Source organism: Octopus bimaculoides, chromosome 10 (genome assembly GCF_046866305.1).
Source record: "Octopus bimaculoides isolate indiv1 chromosome 10, ASM4686630v1, whole genome shotgun sequence".
Classification (NCBI taxonomy): domain Eukaryota; kingdom Metazoa; phylum Mollusca; class Cephalopoda; order Octopoda; family Octopodidae; genus Octopus; species Octopus bimaculoides.
Genome location: NC_142937.1, coordinates 86,100,033 through 86,108,210, shown reverse-complemented (window position 1 = coordinate 86,108,210; position 8,178 = coordinate 86,100,033). Strand labels below are relative to the sequence as shown.

Genomic DNA, 8,178 nt, shown 5'->3' with positions numbered 1-8,178 from the left:
ATATAGAAGACAAAAGAACTATGGTGAAGTAGTGAAAATTAATTTCAGGATGCTGAGCTTCTCAAAGGAAATGACAAAGAACCTAATGATTGATGACATTCAGCGCTTAAGAACACCTACCTATCTACCCATGTCAACATGTCAAAAAAACAAAACAAAAATAACATTAAAATAATGGTAGTGATAAAGCAGGTAAATACAATATATCTACCTGTAGGTCTCTTGCTCTATGTCGCTGTTAAGTCTCCCTCTACTTCCCCATCACCTCTTTACACACACACATATACTCACACAGAGTTGAAACACTGTTTGAATTTCTTTTCACCATAGAATTCCCATCATCCCACTACCAGTTTGACATCACCCCTTCCTTCCTTATTCATCTATCACCCCTTCTTTCTCATTCATATGCTGTGACGGAGAAAAACACAAGAGTATTATTATAGTAGATAATTTCAGTAAGGAAAGTATCTTCCCTAGACACACGATGCAGAGACAAAAACTGCAGCGATGTCCCAATAGATCAGTAAGTTATAGGATTCACCACACCCTATTTAACTCCATGAAGAGAAAATTCATTGATAATACAGGAAGCAATTTTTTTCAAACTATCCACCCAGTTTTTCTACAGCAGAACTACATTAGGCCATTAGTTGATCTGTGCCCAATATTGACTTGACTGTCCATGTTAAAGGAACATATATATTTGATGAGAACTTTTAGAGCTGTGTGTATAGTTTCAGTGAAATGAAATTTGTTGCCATTTTGAGTTAAAGGAAAAACTGATTTTTATCTTTATATATATATATTCTTTTACTCTTTTACTTGTTTCAGTCTTTTGACTGTGGCCATGCTGGAGCACCGCCTTTAGTCGAGCAAATCGACCCCAGGACTTATTCTTTGGAAACCTAGTACTTATTCTATCGGTCTCTTTTGCCGAACCGCTAAGTTACGGGGACATGAACACACCAGCATCGGTTGTCAAGCGATGTTGGGGGACAAACACAGACATACAAACACATACACACACACACACATATATATATATACATATATACGACAGGCTTCTTTCAGTTTCCGTCTACCAAATCCACTCACAAGGCTTTGGTCGGCCCGAGGCTATAGTAGAAGACACTTGCCCAAGATGCCACGCAGTGGGACTGAACCCGGGACCATGTGGTTGGTAAGCAAGCTACTTATATTTTTTTTTCCTCTCTCCTCCTTTTCCTCCCTGTTTGATGGCTTGTTGAGATGACCTAATTGGTCTTGAAATAAATGTGTGATTAAATGTCACATTACTTAACATTTCCATGATAATGTTGCTGTTTTATCTTTTTATCCCTAGTATGAATTAACTGACTTAGATATTTTTAGTAGTTATTACATCTCTTGCCTGCCAACATATATTACAAGGGATTAACTTAGATTAACTAATAGATATCCCATCATGTTTTGTCAACTGACTAGATGGTGGTGATGAAATCCTCTGTTTTAAACTCCTTTTCTGTTCATCAAATCTGTTAAAGAGATTGAAGTGGTGGTGCTAAACACTAATACATGTATCATTAACATGAAGCTAATCCAAAAGTAGGATTTACATGTCTTGTTGTATCCTTAAACCAACAGTGTATTGTTGGTATTGGAACAAACAAGATGTGCTAAATATTATAAGGTTATTGTCATTTAACTCAGGCCAGTCATGATTGAATAGACCTATGAGCAAAATCAAAGTAGTTTTTGTCATGTCCATTGCATCTTTTATACAAGAATACATTATCCTATGTGAGCCCTCTTGTTTTAAGATAGTAAGGTGTTATTTGGGGCAAATTTGGAATGCTGTTTCTTGCAACCCATCTCTCTCTATATATATCTATCTATCTATCTCTCTGTTCTCCAAAGATTTTTGTCAAACCTTTTGATTCTTGTTGTTTAACACTAGATCAAACAGAGGTTTATGATCAGAAGCAAAAGGTATCTAAGGATACATTACCAAATATGGAATTTTGTTATTTTAAGATGGTAGGTTGTAATTTGAAAGAGACTTGGCTGCTCTTTGTAGCAGTCTAGCAACTTCCTTGTTGGCTTGAAAATTAAACATTATTGCTTAGCACCAGACCAACCTTGATCCAGCAGAGCTATGATCAAAAGCATTCCAACAATGACCATCCTGTCATTACATGGGTATTTATGTTCTACTTTAACTGTGTCGTTTCCTATTTTATGATCAAAGGGTGTAATTTGAGAAAGATTTAACTGCTATTTCTAGCAAATTGAACGACCATTTTAAGGAACCCTCAGTGATATCCTGACATGATATTGCTAGAAATAGTGGGTGGAGAAGAGGGACCAATGGATGGATGAAACTAGGGCATCCTCAAGTGGGTTGGTATCAAGAGAATTAATGAAACAGGCTAAATAAAATCTTTCAATTAAAACTTTTCTTTTTAAACTTACAATGTGAAAACAGATTTATCTGAATCCCAATGTACCACAAAATCAAAAAGATTTAAAACCACTGCTCTAATCTATAGTCTTCATTTTAAATTAAAAGAATAACTGCATTTTATGTATTTTAATATCACCAATTAGTAATATGAAGACTGTAGATTAGCTTTCTTATCTATTATGGTGTTCATTTGTTGTTTAATATAGTAATTAATCCTTGAATTGATGATATCCATTGCTTCTCAAAAACATTTTGCACATAGATATAAGCTAACTATACACCTTGTGTCAAATAAACTCTACTTCCATGAAAAAGACCTAAACAATATCTGGGTATATGACAAACTCATTTCCTTCAACAGTACTGAAAATCTGCCATGCACTATCCGAACGTAGCTGATGCGAGTACCCCCTGACTGGCTCTTGTGCTGGTGGCATGTAAAAAGCACTATCCAAATACGATTGATGCCAGGACCGCCCGACTGGCCCCTGTGCCAGTGGCACATAAAAAGCACCATCTGAACATGGCTGATGCCAGTACCCCTTGACTGGCTTCCATACCAGTAGCACGTAAAAAGCACTATCCAAACATGATCGATGCCAGGCCCGTTTGACTGGCTCCTGTGCTGGTGGCACGTAACAAGCACCCACCACACTCTCAGAGTGGTTAGCATTAGGAAGAGCATCCAGCTGTAGAAACATTGCCAGATCAGATTGGAGCCTGGTGCAGCCACTGACTCCCCAGACCTCAGTCAAACCATCCTACCCATGCCAGCATGGAAAACGGACGTTAAACAATGATGATGTTGATGATGATGTCAGCAGCTTGAGAAGACCCGTCAAGCCAAGTGAGATCATAGTCGTGACCAATGTCAGTGGCATGTAAAAAGCATCCACTACACTCTTGGAGTGGTTGGCATTAGGAAGGGCATCCAGCCATAGAAACCATGGTAAAGCACACGGAATAGCAAAAACAAGGTAGGGAAAGATGCTTTTGTAAGAAGTGTGGTCGCGAAACAAAGGAATATTTGAAAGTAAAATACGAAAACACACGAATGGTCTGTCCGAAAAGAAAATGGACTTTTGAAACGGTGCGCCAACTAGCTAGCGCAACATGCTTGCAATTGATGAGCTTGACCATCACTCTTATGAGTTACATTGTACTACACAAATTTTACCATTATGGCCACCATTGTTACGCACGTGGGAGTGTCCACGTATGTCCAGTGCACTTAGTGATTTGTCATATGTTAAACTACGAAGGATTTGGAAGAGCAATGTGTTACGGAAAACGTTTCTAATTTTGCAGTAAAACTGTGAGGAGGATTGTTTGTGAACAAACTTTAGGAGGCCATAAATGGATGACACTGTAAAGTAATGAACGTTACACTAACACATAAGACTGGTACATATGATTACACAGATCACAGGCCGCACTCACAGACAAAGCACATGAACCCAAAGAATTACACACAAACGTAGATATACATCCACATATACAAACACCAAGATAGTGGCATGTGAAATTCTATAAACTACATATTAAAACAGAATCAAACACGTTAACATTAAAAAATTACACATAAACACATGCACTCACAATATCCATGAAATAAAACTAACGGTTATCCATTTTGGACTTGTGTTTCTATATTTAGAAACATTACTGGATAAAATTGGTTAAGAATCTATATTTAGAGATATTGATTTCTTTCTGACGTAGGCTGAAAGTATTGAATTTACAGTGGTGGAAGGAAGGTGTAAGATGCATGCTTTGTCCAAAGATTTTAGCGATATTCTTTCATGGGTATTCCTTTTCGCCAATTTCTTTGAGATCTATTAATCATATCTATAAAATATAATATAAATTGGATATTATTTTTCGGTGACTAGAAAACAGCATCAATTTTAAGTAGGAAAAAGTTACAGGAAAGCAGATACAGTTTTGGTTAAGAAAAAGTAATTGGAGAAATCTCACTTTCCATTTAAATAGTATGTTAATATCCCGTTACTCTTGTAAATTAAATCATTAATTAATAAATCTATATATAGTTGAGGTAATTAAACATATTTAAGTCATTACAAATGACTTGTAGACAATGACGATACAATATTCTGTGATTTTTTTTCATTAAAAGACACCTTATTTCCCAGAACCCTAAAAAATCTTTTTTAAATTTCAAGGAACTCATTTTGGGACATACTCCCTTAATAAGAATATGCTTGTATTTAGTGTCCCTAGTTGCCAGGATTGATATGGAAAGAGGTCTTACTTAAGCGCGAGATTGCTGAGGTTACGAAACTAAATTCTGAAGAACAGAAAATGTTCACTCTGTAGTTTACTTTTGGTTACTATCGTACAAACGCAACAGAAATAACGAAGGAGAAACTGCACCAACGATCTTTCATGCTATGTAGTCTTACCATGGTTGACAGATTGGGCTGCCAATTAAAAAAATGGTTCACTGACAAGTCCCGATACCAGAGGATTTTGTTCCGTTCGGCTACGGAAGCAGTGATTCTTCCATTTACCGCAGCATCCAGGATGTCAGATAGAGCAAATGAGTCACAGACTGTGGCGTCCCAAATGAGGCAACTACCTCTTACACAGAGACAAAGAGTAAGACCATCTGGTCTCTTCCTTTCATGTCTGGTTAACCCCGCCAGCTCCAGAATTGAGGGAATATTAACCCAAGCCAGGACCCACTTAATGATGAAGTTTAACTAGGTGTGACGAGCGAAACGACTAAGCATTTAGGTTGCAAGACAAATCATGAAGGCCTATGGAGTCGACGGTTCCACTACGTCGACATTTCAGTCACCCACTTAATGGAGTTCAATGGAGATGCGGAGCTCATCCAGACTGAGCAGACCACCAATATTGATCATAGGTAGGGTATCAGTACAGTACCCCGAGAATTTCATACTTGCAATAAGTAGACGATACCTTTAAAAACGAACAGATTGATCAAAGAGAGAGTTAAAAGTAGCACCTGAGCACATATTGTTCCAACTCTCTGCTTCTGTCTATCTTCAACTGTATCAGGAACTGACAAACCCAGTTCTCTCTGCTGTAGCAAAGATTCATCCATCTCCCGTCAGAACTAGTTGATAGTACGGAAGGGAAATAAGAGTGGATGGAGGTAAGAAAAGAATTACTAAGTTCATAAAATACAAAAAATGAGTTATATTTGTTAATATTTTAAAATATTTTCTTCGTAAATTCAAAGAAAAAAATTCAAATACTGTTTAAAATCAATTTTAAATTTAACATCTTGATAATTATATTTGTTAACGTCATTCACATGTGTTACAAAATGACTGAGTCCATAACTGAAATACTGGCGGGTGGTCAGTTTGCAGTCACAATTTGCTTCAAGTGACAGGTTTCGCCAGTGGCTGTGTGTGACAGATGTTAATCAATAAATTTATACTTGCACTAACATGTTATTTTCAAGATAACAATGTGGTCAACTTTTGCGAATGTATACCGTCTTTATCGGGTGTGAAATGGGTGACAGGGAAGAGATAAAGACGAGCACTTGCGCAGACCTAAACCCCCAAACCGGTTGGGCAAAGCAGCTTGGTCGCGGACGTCTGGGGAAACTTTGACATTGACCAAGCAATGAAGATTGGGTAGTCACAGTATTGGTGGGACGACAGGAATCTGTAAGAGGAACTAACTCTCAGAAAATACAATAGGTTAGGAATTGACAAGTAATTCTTAAGTATAAAAAAAGACCTTGTTGGGGCTCAATTACTTCAAAGTTTTTAAAAAGTTATTCGAGGTTAGCCATTTTGGATCTAAAGATGGATTCGAAAGCTGGGTCAGTAGTTTGGGCTCCAAGGGAGAACCATGCTGATGAAGGAGGAATCGTGACTGAGGGGAGGGAGTCAACAAGTAGTTTAGTCGTCTGCTCATTCGAAGCTGGTTGACTGAGGAGCCAGAGCTCGTATTTGGAGCTGTTGATGCTAAGACCTCTACGACTAAGTTCCTCGTTCATCGTCTTCGCAGTTGCAAGCACCTTGTCAGGAGGGCCTCCCAAACAAGCATCATCGAGTTACCAGACATTTAGGTCTAGGTCGGTTCCCATCTTGGCAACATCCTCAGAACCCAGTGCAAATAGGGCAGGACCAAGTGGATCACTCTGTTGGACGCCAGAAGCAGATGGGATGAGGTGTTCACCAAACGAGAGGTAGGAGGGCTCCCAATAGGCTTGCCAAACAAAGTGATAAAGTGGTGGGGAATTCTCCCTTACTGCGCGGAGGATGACGTCTCAACTGATGGAGTTAAAATCATTGTTAAGGTCAAGTTAGAGGATGACCTTTGGGGACTAAGAGGGCAAGTTGGTGAAAGCCCTGATGGCATGAGCAGTAGCCTCACAACCTAGCTTTGTACCCATTCCTAGCTGAATAGGTGAAAATTCCTCAGTCAGGCAGTTAGAAACTAAGGACAGACACACTTTTGCTGTGAGCCGTCGCAAAGTACAACCAACTGCTATGGGGCGGAGGTCAACGTTGGGCTTGGTGAGCCTAAATAGTTTGACCCAAAGAACAGGAGATAAATGTAGGCTAGAAACAGATCAATATTCCAGAACATGTGCAATGTAGTTCTACTCCTTTCCTCAGCTATTGGCTGGAAATTACAATGACTTTTCAGCCCTTTCCGAACGATATTGTTCCCCTCGAGATGTACCGAGAGACATTGAAGCACCTAAGGAATGGTCGTTCTTTTGGCCTTCCATCGTAACATGCTTCTCCAATCTCCTTTTAATGTTATGTCTGAAAAAGACAGCATAGAACGCCTTCGAAAGTTCGAACGCTTTTAATGGCTGGAACATAGGACTATCATTTCAATCAGAGGTTATACAGGATTTATACAACATAACATTTGTCGAATCTTTTATTATCAGGTTTGTAAATAAGTAATACTCTTTAAAAGTTACGTTGTTCTTAATTTTCTTGCGATTTAACGAACATAATTTCATCTTTGAATGCTTTTGAACAGACATAATACTTAATGGATTTGTTTCATAAATGAAATCTCACAATATTGGTTTTAAAACATGCCAAAATTATTAATGTTGTTGTGGGGAAGTCCAACCAATGTCTACACAGTCATCGATCAATTTAATTTACTTTGGCTATTATCAATTCTTTCCGATGGCTAATCAATCCTTTGTGAGGAAAACTTCAGCCTTTATTATGATTGATTTGACATCTCAGATGCATTATAGAAACATTAAATCGAAGCCTTTTACATTCTGTGTTCAAATTCTGCTGAGATCCATTCTGCCTTTCATCCTTTTCGTAGGGTCGATTAAATAAGGACCAAGTTGAGCGCTGGAGTCGAAATTGCTGGCCTTGCGCCAAAATTTGAAATCAATATTAAATCGAGGCTTCAGGCGGCGAGCTGGCAGAATCGTCAGCATGCCGGTCAAAATGCTTGGCGGCATTTCGTCTACCTTGACGTTCTGAGTTCAAATTCCGCTGAGGTCAACTTTGCCTTTTATTCTTTCGAGGTCGATGAAATAAGTACTAGTTGAGCGTAATCGACTTGCACCTCCCCCGAAATCGCTGGCCTTTTGCCAAAATTTGAAATCAATATTAAATCGAAATTTATAGTATTTGATTGGCAATTTATTTTACCGACCCCAAAAGGATGAAACCTAACTTAATGTTCTTCAGTTTTTGCAGAGGTATCTCCAAATATGCCCAATCCTTAATTCTAGT

At 38.4% G+C, this 8,178-nt stretch overlaps 1 protein-coding gene across 2 annotated transcripts in view; it reads left to right on the top strand.

The window, feature by feature from the left end:
* The first annotated feature begins 4,217 nt into the window (after positions 1-4,217).
* The window catches only part of LOC106871318 (solute carrier family 15 member 2), a 55,684-nt gene continuing 51,723 nt past the window's right edge, over positions 4,218-8,178 (top strand). Inside the window, exon 1 of one of the 2 annotated variants that reach the window (XM_089358938.1) lies at positions 4,218-5,588. The gene's annotated coding sequence lies outside the window, so the exon portion shown is untranslated. Of the gene's footprint in view, positions 5,589-7,126; positions 7,359-8,178 lie in introns of those variants that run through there. The other variant, XM_089358937.1, reaches the window with a different exon arrangement.